Below are 13,112 nucleotides of genomic sequence, written 5' to 3'. Positions count from 1 at the left end.
TACTACTACTACTACTACTACTACTACTACTACTACTACTACTACTACTACTACTACTACTACTACTACTACTACTACTACTACTACTACTACTACTACTACTACTACTACTAGTAAATATAGGTTTATGAAATATTAATTTCAGTCTACAATGGCTATTTAACTCATCCCTGAATTATAAATGACACATTAAAAGATGCAACAAAACCTTTGTGATTGTTCCCCATAAAAAACTTTAGCAGCGGTTTTTAAACCAATGTGGAATACCTGGGTAGAGTGTCAAAATTGTCTCCCAACTTCTATTTCATCGACACAGTTGCTGACATTTATTAATTTGATTAACTTCTAGCATATCATAAGAATTATGTGGCATGACAGTTTGATTAATTCATCAAATATTAATTGAGTTGTTAAGACGAAAAACTAGCAAATAAATATGGAAAAATAGTCATGCTTCCATATTTTCTTTACGTTCAGCAATGTAAGAAAAAAGGGGTGCTTTTACATACATACCACAATCCACTGGTAAGAACAAATAAACGAAATATGAAATTAAACACCAATTTCAAACGAAATATGAAATTAAACACCAATTTCAAACGAAATCTGGTGAAGCAAGCTGGGAAGGCAGCGACGAGAGGAAGAAGCTTGATTCAATCGGGCTCAAATCATGCTACCAAACAACCCCTAAGAGAGAAAGCAGATAGATCTCTTATCATGGCTCCGACCGATGCGATAAATGAAGAACATGACCTAACCCTAGTTGTGCCGCCGCACTCTGCAAAATGCGAAAGACAAGCTTCGACAAAGGGTTTATAGGGGCCTAAACGACATCAAGACAAAAATGCCATTCGCTTAATCTGTTGCCCGTAAGGCGCGGAGGAGGACAAAGATGGGAGTTTCGGATGTCTGTTGCTCGTGCGGCGCAGAGGAGGAAAATGGGATATTCGGAGGTCTGTATGGCGCGATCAAAGCATTGCCTTTCTAAGTAGCTCGAGCAGAGCGGAGGAGAAAAATTGGAGTTTCAGGTGTCTGCAGGTCGTGCAGGTCGTGCGACGCGGAAGAGAAAGATGGGTTTCTCGGAGGAAAAATTATTAGGCCAATCTCAAATATATTTCAGTGGCCCATTTTTTATTTTTTTTATTTTATTTGATTGCTCCGTGGTGGAGATCGGACAGCCATGTATCTCTAGATGTGGTGTCCATGAAAAATATTTTCTCATTTCAGAGGCTTGTAGGTAGGAAAAAATATTACATCAGGACTCCGCACGTAGAGCTACGTGCGGAGTCAAATGAAATTACGTCGTGGAGGTGATCAGCCCGGTAACACAATGGAATATTAAAAACATAAGACCTCGTGTTATTCAGGTGTTATTATGTGTTATTCAGTTGTTATTGCATGTTATTTAGGTGTTATTGTGTTCTGAGAATATTCTCGGTGTTATAATAATTTAATAACACATCAATAATACTTGAATAACACGCAAGAACACTTGAATAACGCGAGTAAAATATTCTCTTGTGTTTCCGGGCCGATCACCTCCATGACATAATTTCATTGGACTCCGCACGTTACTCTATGTGGGGAGTCCTGATTTAATATTTTTCTGTAGATAGAGCAGAATTTTAAGATGAACAGATGATGAAGGGGAGATGGAGGCGTAGAAGAACGCATAGTTGAGTTGTTATTCAGAGGTTACAGATTGGTTACACTTAAGTTATACCTTCTGTAATTCTTCCTGTAATCTAAGTATAACCTACATATACTCTTCAAATAACCTAATATATATACAACTCTGTATACGTAAGAGTCTTACGTACGTAAATATTTCTCGTAGAGGAGTGCGTAGGAATTAAATGTTGCAGTTTTGAGTTCGCTTTGGTTACTATTAAAATATACAGTTGTTAACCTGTAATTTATGAAGTTTTGAGTTTCGTGCATGTAAAAATACACCCAAAAAAGGTTAAAAAAATTTTTATCAGGGTGCATATACATACATGCCACTCAATTCTTATCTATTTGAATATGATGCACATAAAATTGATTTTGCAATTAGAGTCCTAACTGTTAAAATTCAAAATAATGTGAAATGTAATGCAGTGGAATATATAATTATTTCATTGATATAAACGAGTATATAAATAATTCTTACAAGAATTCTATAATAAATAAAAATAATAAAAATAAATAATATGAAAAGGAAAGATATATCACCAAATATCTTCAATAATCAAACCATATTTAATTATTTGGAGATAAAGAAAAAAATATAAAATAGGAAAACAAATAATTTCTAATCTAAGAAAATAAATATAAAATTCGAAAGTAAATATGTCCTTAATCTAAGAAAATAATTTATTCTTCATTTTACAGAAATAAATTATTTCCTATTTCAATTCCTAACACTCCCCTCAAGTTGAAATATGATCAAAATTTGAAAACATAAAACAATGAGCGAGGAATATCTAAGTACAAACAATGGTGCAGGGGAATTTGCATGCAAGTAGACAGTAGTGGTTGCAGTTTCTGGAGTGTCTGTAGGTAGACGAAAAACTCTTACTAGTACTGCTGCAGGGAATTTGCAGAAAAGTATCCTCATAACTTCTTACATGAATAAATTATTTCCTATTATAATTCATAACACTAACTCTAATTATTCAAAAATTGATAAAATTTAATATTTTCTTAAATACATGAAAAAAAATATATATATAAATATTATACAAATTTTATTTATTATTTTTAATTCATTCAGATAAAATCAAGTTCAACACCTATAAACAAATATTTATTTGTGTTTAATTAATTCAAGCAAAAAAAATCATTTTTTAGAATAATCTAAACACAAACTATTTAAATGCACCGAACATAAACTATCCTTAAAAGAAGAGCTTTTGTCATCTTGTTAAGAGCCTCTAACCAAGTAACAAATCAATCTTATTTATTTATTAATATGATAAGAAAAATAAAAAAAAATAGATTAATAGCTAATGATATGATATGAATTTGTTAAATTACTGAATATTCAAGCAAAATTTTAAGCATATTTTAGATTGGAGCTGAAACAGCCCAACTTAGTCGGTGTAGCCTGACCCAGACGGGCCGGACCTGCTGGACCAGTTTAGGCAGAACCCAGATCAGGCGCAGTGGCCACAGGGACAGCTACAAAAAGCACATTGTAGCTGGAGCCTGTTGTGCAAGGGGAAAGCGACAGTTGCATCTTTTTGTTTTGTTTTGTTTAGACTTCATAGGAATAAATTACCGGCCAACAAGACAACAACGAAATATTCTTAATTATGAGCTTATAGAACTAAATATTTTAAATAGAGGGCTTAATAGTAATTAATGCTTAGCTTGTTATTTATGTTAGGCCTATGTTTACATTAAATCTAAAATTATAATGTAATTTTAAAGTAATTAGTAAAGTGTTGAATTTTGATTTGTGCGGAAATGATATCTACAGAGAATAGCACAAGTAGGAATAGATAGAAAGAGAGATAGAGAAAGAATGAATAGTATTATATTATTGTCGTCTTATCCATAAAATGTTTGTTCTATTTATAGAGAAGAGGGTACATAATAATGTATTACGTTTTTATTCTTATTTTAAAGGGGTCAGTATTCGGATATTTCTTGTATTTTATATGTATGAGTTTGTCTGGCTGTTTTCTCGCTCAACTGACAAAAGTTAGTTTGCATTGGGTCAATAAGCTTAGTTCAGTCGACTAAACTTGGTCTATATGGACTGATCAGCTGATACATTCTGGTTGTCAACCCATAGTCTGTGACGATAAACTTCTGGGATGTCTCTCTGATAGTCGAAGATGTTGTGTGACTGGATCTACCTTTGGATCAGTTTCGTAGGAGGGTTGGCTATTGCATCTGGTTGGCTTTCCTGTAACGGTTGGCTCAGATGTTCTTTCACATCGCCTATGATCAGGTGGTTTGGGTTCAAATGGTTTCATAGTCATTTTGTCCATCTAGTGGCTTTGTCAGCTTTGACCTTGCTTCCTTGGCTCGAACAGTTTCACTCGGTTGGAAATGTAGGCTTCAAGATCTAGTGGTGGGCCCAACTTCATCATGGTCTATCTGTTTTGGATTGTCAGATTTCATTAGGTTCAGTGCTAACACATTTTTTATGTACATAAAACAATTTAATTATCAACAAGAGATGACTTCTTCAAATTGGAATACATATTTTTCATATAAAGATTTATCATATAAAAATTTAAGTATTAATGCTATAAATATTTTGAAATTTTATGTGATAAAATTTTCTTAAGAATTTTAAGTTTTAGTTTTCTTTTATAGGAAAATAAAGCCAATCTATTAGTATCAATAAAAGTTAAGAGATTATATATAAGGCTATTTTTTAAACTATATAAAATAAATTATTTTATATTCTATTTATAATGCATGACCTAGCCGCCATCTAGGCCGTCCAAATGCTTTGAAATTCGAGCAAACAGTTGTTGTGTATGTCGAAAAAAATTACATTAGAATTTCATAAAACTTGATAAAATTTTTGAATTAAATAAAATTTAAATTGAAAGTAGTTATAATAAAAACTAATATTTTTTTTCTTTAATTGTAAAGAAAAATCACATTGCATATTCGAAGGTTTGAACTCAGAAGCTGCGTGTGTGTATATATATATATAAAAGACAAATCCTATATATTTACATATCTAACCCCTGAACTTGGATTTTTACATATGGCTTTGCCTTTTTTTCCCATCCACGGAGGAATAAATTTAAAATATGGTAATATTTAAAAAAAAAAATCAAATATAGGATTGATTGTGTCGAACTACATCCTTTTATGGCTTAAGAATTTAATAATTCTTAAATATTTAATAATTGTGTCGAATTAAAATATTATTTAAGAATTTAATAATTCTTAAATAATATTCATAATTCTTAATAATAATGGTTTGTGGATTGGTCTATCTTTCATAATTGGTAAAATTTAAGAATGTACAATTGTTTACTAACATATATAATGGCAACAGTTAAGCTCAAAGTGAATACCACCTTAAATAATAAAAGAAGAAAAAAATATTTATTGCCTTTAAAAGAGCAAGTTAAGAAAATTTAGATTCTCTTGATTTCACATTAAAAAAAAAATGAATTAAAATAATATATTCATCTCCTCCAAAAATAGCAAATTTATGGAACTAATATTAGAAATATATCCTCACTTTTATCTTACCTTTTTGTCTCTCCACTATTCTCTCTTGACTTCCAATAGGTGAAGAACTTCAGGCATAATCAAAGGAAGTTAATAGGAGGAGAACTTCAGATATAATTAGAGGAAGTTAAAAGGAAGGCAGGTGTGTGATTAGGATTCTTTCTTTAATCACGAGAATTCCAGACCTTTAATTCATCCCTACCCAAAATAAAAACACATCCTTATTTATATATCTTCCTAACACCAAGAAACAATAAAATATATACTTTTTTTTCAACATAAAAAGGATATTCATCGTTGTTTTCTTCTTCAATGTCAACTTCTTCCTCACTTTCTTCATCATGGTCTGATCTCCCAATTGACATATTGCTAAGCATTAGAGATAAGTTAGAGCTTCAACATCGCTCTGATCTCATCTCGTTTCGCTCAGTCTGCTCCCATTGGCATTCCGTGGTTCCGATCCCCGAACATAACCAGAGCTATGAGATAAGTCTCAATTTAAAGAATAACATCATCTGTTTCACAAAAGTTAACAACAAGATCGACAATGATAATAATAATATTAGTAATACTCACTTCATCTCCTTACCATTTTTCACATCTTCTCGCATATATTTTGTTTGCACATCCAATGGATGGCTAGTCTTTAGAACCCATAATAACAAAAATCTTCATCTCTTCAATCCTGTGTCAAATCATAAAATTATATTTCCTGGTCTATCTTATATAATACTCAAACCAACATTTCGTTGTATATCACATTTATTATTGCTTAAAGTTGTTGTTTGTTCGAGCTCAACAGTTGGCATTGTAGTGGCTTGCATTGTCGGAATATTCCACCGTGACAAAAATATCATGGAGAAAAGGTTTGTAGCTTGCAAACATGGTGTTGGCCAAAAGTGGAGGCTTTTAAAAGAAAAAACTGATGATATAATTGATATCATTCTCATCGGCAACAATCACGTTTATGCTCTCGACAAATATTTGAATCTCTACCTGCTCGACGAAAGGTGTCCGTCCATGAGATTAATAAGGTTTAGATTATGGGTTCAGAAACAAATCTTAGAAACCGATGGCGTGAATGATCCAATTGACAAAAAATTATCTAGTTGTGGTTCTTGCATTGAAGCTAGTGGGAAATCAGATCTGAAGATATATGCGTTCTGTTGGAGAAGCTTTCTCGGACCTAATTGGATATCCTTAAAATTAGATACAACAGAACTTTGTAGTGACAAAGCTGATGCTGACGTTGTTGATGTTGTATGTGAAGTTGAATGGGTCGATTTTTATTATTGTTTAGATCCTTACAAAAAATACTTCACTCCATTGTTAAGGCCACTATCATTGAATGTTGAGGAGCAAAATAAATGATAAAGTTTGTGAGAGTTTTATTTTGAGAAAGAGGGTTCAAATTTTGATTCATTTGAATATATTTAACCCAAAATATGTTTTTTTTTTTTTTTTTTTGTGGAGATAAGTGTTTAAATTTTAAATTTTAATTATCAATGTTTTTTTTTTTTTTGGTGATTTAAGAAATTTATTGTAGATAATTGAATATAAATAAATAATGTATTTATGAGTGTTATATCTGTATCTAATGTAGTATTAGTTTAATTAATCATCTTCAACATACCAACCAATGCCAATGTATTTACTTTTTATGTAAGTCTTAATTAGTAAAATAATGAAAACAGATTACGGCGTTCATTATGCGATTTTTTGTTGAAACGATGTTATATTGCTATTTAAATTTTAATAAAAAGGCCAATTAATAATATATTTTAGTAAATAATTGTAGATTCTTAAATTTTACCAAATATGAAATTCAATTTTTTTAATTAAAAAATTTTAAAAAGTCTCATGAAATTCTAATTTAATGTTTTCTATATGCACCACAACTGTCAGTACAAATTTCAAAGCATTCAACACATTGCGCCGAGATGTTGAAGCGGCAGGTCACGCTGATAGGCCCGGGGCATAGACAAGAATTCTTGATCGCAATTGACTGAATGACCCTCATTTACCGCGGCGGACAAAGTCTGCATTCAACTGGGCGTCTCGGCTGACCAATCCATCGCTCGATCGTCATTTAATCGGTCGCTTCGATCGGCTGAATTCAAGCAAGCAAGTCGACAAATTACCATTATGTCAAAATTCAAATTTTAATAAAGATACGACGCAAAATTCATACGATTAATAAGAATATCGACTGTATTAATAGCAATTTTCATAACAAATCCCTTCTTTTATATTTGTATAAAATATACCTCTATAAATAAAAGGGCATACCAATTATACAGTATGGAAAAATCTTAATAACTTTCCCCATTAATAAGAAAATGATCTGTTTTTACTTAAAAACTAGATATCCTGTTTATTGGACTTTGTAAAAGAATTTGTTTTTGAATTTTAGATTTTATAATTTATCTTGAATGATTCTTATTGGACATTTACATACTACCCCTTATTTCCTATGTATTTATATATCTAGCACCTTAATTTTACTTTTAACATTTACGGCACCTGAATCATTCGCATCACATAAAAAATACTGATATTTTAACTTTTAAAAAGCGAAATGCACCTTCTCATACATAGGTAAGATGGTATATATGCAAAAATTAAAGTATGGTTATTTTGGCTGTAATATGAATGATTTGGGTGATACAAATGCAAAAATGGAAGTTTAGATGTTAGATATATAAATTCATAGGAATTTGGCAGCATGCATGTAAATGCCCGTTGATTTTATTGAGATTTAAGGCTTCTTCGGCAAAACAAGTTGAGTTGTTGTATCCATCATTGCTCTCCCAAAATATGTTTGGAGAGTTTCATCGAAGGAAGTCAGAAGGAAGAATACCAGCTTATGAATGAATCTCCGCAAAAAAACTAAATTTAAGTGTATGCAACCAGAGACAATAAACCTACCAGTGATAGCAATTGAAGAAGCTCCAACCAAAACCTAAGTATATTCCATAAGAAGAATATCAAAAAAATCAAAATTAGATTGAGGGATAACCAGATAACCAAAATCACACTCATTCAACAAACATATAAAAGTTTTTAATATGAGAGGGATAATTTCTTAAATGACCATCAACTTTTGGTCTCCGATTGATTTGTGTTTTACACGTTAATAAATAGTTCAAATGCAGACAGAACCTTTTTATTCATTATATAGTTTTATTTAAGAAACTTTTTTAAAACTTGTCATGAAATAGAAGTTTGTTTAACATTAACTAAGATAAATCATATGACATGATATAAATTTTAACTTCCTCTAATGTTTACACCTTGAATAACTTTATACTTCAGTTAAGCAAAGTTAGTATGAAACAGTAAATTCAAAATTCATAAGGCAGTTTATATAGAAAAATGGAGAATGAAGAAGGTGATTTTGAAGCATCAAATTCACAACAAACTTGTTTATCATCAAATAAACTCGCTAAAGCTCATTTCAATCCCAGGACAAACAAGGCAAACTCGTGCAAGCTAACAACTCACACTACAGTCAACAAACTAATAAGTTTGCTGGTGGGTAATGTGGAGACCCTGTCCATCGAATTTAATTAGTTTCTTAATTAAGTATCGCACATACCGGTCACCTACTACACCCATCTATCGCTCACCTACCACATCTCACCTACCGCTCACCTACCTTCCACCTACCGCTCTCATGGTTTCTATAAATAGTCTCTTTTGGTTTAAATAAAATGTTTAAATGAAATGCGAGCCAAGAAAGACCAAACCAAGTCCTCTTGAGAGCTAAGAGAAAGAGAGGAAGAGAGAGAGAGAGAGAGAGAGGATCAGAGAGAAGAAAAAAAGAGATTTTCTTGCAAACGTCGAGGCGTTCGACGATGTAATTCCTCGAAGAAATAAAATCCTCTGCAGCTTCGTGGACGTAGGCAAACTTGTTGAACCACGTAAATTCGTGTGTCGCTCTGGTGTTTTTTTTCTACATGCAATTTTTTTTCATTCCATTTTTTGCTTTATTGTCGTCTTTTTTCACAACAACTGGTATTAGAGCTTTGGTTTGAATCTAAGGAAGAACGATGGGCAGAGACGAAGTGATGACATCGAGGATCGAAAAGTTCAATGGCACAGATTTTGCTTACTAAAGGATGCAGATAGAGGACTACCTCTATGGGAAGAAACTTCATTTTTCGTTACTGGGAAAGCGACCAGAAAAGATAGGTGAGGCGAAATGAAATCTGTTGAATCGACAGGTTCTAGGGTTATACGATTAACCCTGTCGAGATCGGTTGCCACAACGTCATCAAGAAGAAGACTACTGCAGATCTCATGGCGGCTTTATCAGGTATGTATAAAAAGCAATCGGCAAATAACAAAGTACATTTGATGAAAAAATTATTCAGATGAAAAAGTTATTCAACTTGAAGTTGGCGGAAGGTGTGTCTGTTGCTCAACACTTGAATGATTTCAACACTATCAAAAATCAGTTGTCGTCTATTAAAATTAATTTTGATGATGAGATACATGCACTGATATTGTTGGCATCATTCTCAAATAGTTGGGAAGCCATGAAGATGACAGTTAGCAGTTCTACAGGCAAATCCAAGCTGAAATATGATAATATTTGTGATTTGGTTTTGGCTGAGGAGGTGAGCAGGAAGGATTATGGCGAGGCCTCGTGTTCAATCGAGTTTGGCACTGCTTGTTGATTCCAAAGGGAGATCACAAGACAGAAACTCAAACCGTGGAAGATCAAAATCAAAGTCAGGTCAGCAGACAACCTGCTGGAATTGTGGCAAGGCTGGCCACATAAAAAAGAACAGCAGAAATCCTAAGAAGAAAGTGAATGATGACGCTAATGTTGTAACTGAAGAACTACAGGATGCACTATTTCTGACAGTTTACAGTTCTGTTGATGACTGAATACTGAATTCAGAGGCTTCCTTTCATACATCTTCCCGTCAGGAGTTAATGCGAAATTATACTGCAGATAACTTTGGGAAGGTATATCTGGCTGATGTAAAAGCTCTGAACGTGGTGGGGATGAGAAACGTTGATATTGGTATTGCACTCCCTAACAAGAGCAAATGGAATTTGCAAAAGGTCAGACACGTTCTTGAGTTGAAGAAAAACCTCATCTCTATTGGGCAGCTCAATGAGGGTGGTCATTTGGTAGTGTTCTCAGATAACACCTGGAAGGTTATCAAATGAGCATTAGTACTCGCTAGGGGTAAGAGAACTGACACACTATTGCTGAATTTTTGCTCAGGCGTGGACACATGAGTCAGAGGTGTATTATAGGGAAGCAGAAGAAGGTCAATTTCCTGAAAAGTGACAGAGTGCAAAGGCAGGAAAATTGGATCTTGTACAGACCAATGGTGGAGAAGCATAGAGCTATGAAGAAATCTTGCAAGATAAGAATTTAAGCAAGTGGGAGTAGACTAAGAAGGAGAAAACGGATTCCCTGCCAGAGAATCAGACTTGGGAGCTGGCAGAACTTCCACCAAGGAAGAAGACATTGCACAACAAGTGGGTGTACCGGGTGAAGACTTTTGATGGCAGTAAGAGGTACAAGGCTGGACTTGTTGAAAAGGGCTTTCAGCAGGGGCAAGATATTGCTCATGCAGTGGGAGTTGTAAGTAGATACATGAGTAACCCAGGAAAGAGCTTGGTGGTACGAGGCTACATTGATGGTGATATGTCAACTAAGGGTGTTAGTCGTGAGAAGCTGAAGTTGTGCTCAACTTCAGCTAGTCTTATGGCATGAAGACAGGGGATTCAAGTTGCAGAGGTGGACGATATCATGTTTGAGGAAAATGTCACTGCAGATCTCATGGCGGCTTTATCAAGTATGTATAAAAAGAAATCGGCGAATAACAATTGACATTTGATGAAAAAATTATTCAACTTGAAGATGGTGGAAGGCGTCTCTGTTGCTCAACACTTGAATGATTTCAACACTATCACAAATCAGTTGTCGTCTATTGAAATTAATTTTGATGATGAGATACATGCACTTATATTGTTGGCATCATTGTCAAATAGTTGGGAAGCCATGAAGATGACAGTTAGCAGTTCTGCAGGCAAATCCAAGCTGAAATATGATGATATTTGTGATTTGGTTTTGGCTGAGGAGGTGAGTAGGAAGGATTATGGCGAGGTCTTGTGTTCAATTTCGACGTTGAATGTTGATTTCAGAGGGAGATCACATGACATGAACTCAAACAGAATAATATCAAAATCAAAGTCTGGTCAACAGGCAACCTATTGGAATTGTGGAAAGATTGACCACATAAAAAGGAACTGCAGGAATCCTAAGAGGAAGGAGAATGATGGCGCTAATGTTGTAACTAAAGAAATACAGAATGCATTATTTCTGGCAGTTTACAGTTCTGTTGATGACTGGATACTGGATTCAGGGGCTTCCTTACAACATCCTTCCGTCGGGAGTTAATGTGAAATTATGTTGCAGATAACTTTGGGAAGGTATATTTGGCTGATGTAAAAGCTCTGAACGTGGTGGGGATGGGAAACGTTGATATTGCACTCCCTAACAAGAGCAAATGGAATTTGCAAAAGGTCAGACACGTTCTTGAGTTGAAGAAAAACCTCATCTCTATTGGGCAGCTCAATGAGGGTGGTCATTTGATAGTGTTCTCAGATAACACCTGGAAGGTTACCGAATGAGCATTAGTACTTGCTAGGGGTAAGAAAACTGACACACTATTGCTGAAGTTTTGCTCAGGCGTGGACACATGAGTTAGAGGTGTATTATGGTGAAAGCAGAAGAAAGATAGCTTCCTGAAAAGTGGCAGAGCACCAAAGACAGGAAAATCTAATCTTGTACGAACATATGGTGGAGAACCACAGAGCTATGGAGAAATCTTGCAAGATGAAAATTTGAGCAAGTGATAGTTGGCTAAGAAGGAGAAAACGGATTCCCTGCCAGAGAATTAGACTTAGAGAATCAGACTTGGGAGCTGGCAGAACTTCCACCAAGGAAGAAGGCATTGCACAACAAGTGGGTGTATCGGGTGAAGATTGTGTTTGATGGCAGTAAGAGATACAAGGCTGGACTTGTTGAAAAGGGCTTTCAGCAGGGCAAGATATTGCTCATACAATGGGAGTTGTAAGTAGATACAGGAGTAACCCAGGAAAGAGCTTGGTGGTACGAGGCTACATTGATGGTGATATGTCAACTGAGGGTGTTACTCGTGAGAAGCTGAAGTTGTGCTCAACTTCAGCTAGTCCTCTGACATGAAGACAGGGGCTTCGAGTTGCAGAGGTGGAGTTTGAGTAAAATGTCGGTACAACTAGTAGATGATGCAGCTAGTAGGTGATGCATTTAGTGTCCCAGTCTCAAAGTGAGAAAATTGTTGGGTAATGTGGGGACCCGGTCCACCAAATTTAATTAGCTTCTTAATTAAGTTCCCACCTACCACACTCACCTACACACCCACCTACCGCTCACCTACCATATCCCACCTACCACCGCTCTCATGATTTCTATAAATAGTCTCTTTTGGTTTAAAGGAAATGTAAGTCAAGCAAGACCAAGCTAAGTCCTCTTGAGAGCTAAGAGAATAAGAGGAAGAGAGAGAGAGAGAGAGAGGAAGGGAGAGAAGAAAATAGAGATTTTCTTGTAAATGTCAAGAGGCTCGACGGTGTAATTTCTCGAAGAAATAAAATCCTCTGCAGCTCCGTGGACATAGGTAAACTTATCGAACAACGTAAATCCGTGTGTCACTCTAGTGTTTTTTCTCTATGTGCAATTTTACTCATTTCATTTTTTACTTTATTTCCATCGTATTTCACAACATTTGCCTCGTATGTCGGCAAACCCCCTGAAAAGTTTGAGAAAAACCGAAAATGAGTTTGAACTGATCAGGTGAGGTCAAAAGATGACTTAGACTTGATTTAATTGACTGTTATGATTGGAATTCCTACAT

The sequence above is a fragment of the Phalaenopsis equestris genome, unplaced genomic scaffold (assembly GCF_001263595.1).
Source record: "Phalaenopsis equestris unplaced genomic scaffold, ASM126359v1 Scaffold000331, whole genome shotgun sequence".
NCBI classification, from domain to species: domain Eukaryota; kingdom Viridiplantae; phylum Streptophyta; class Magnoliopsida; order Asparagales; family Orchidaceae; genus Phalaenopsis; species Phalaenopsis equestris.
Note: the sequence above shows the minus strand (reverse complement) of the source record.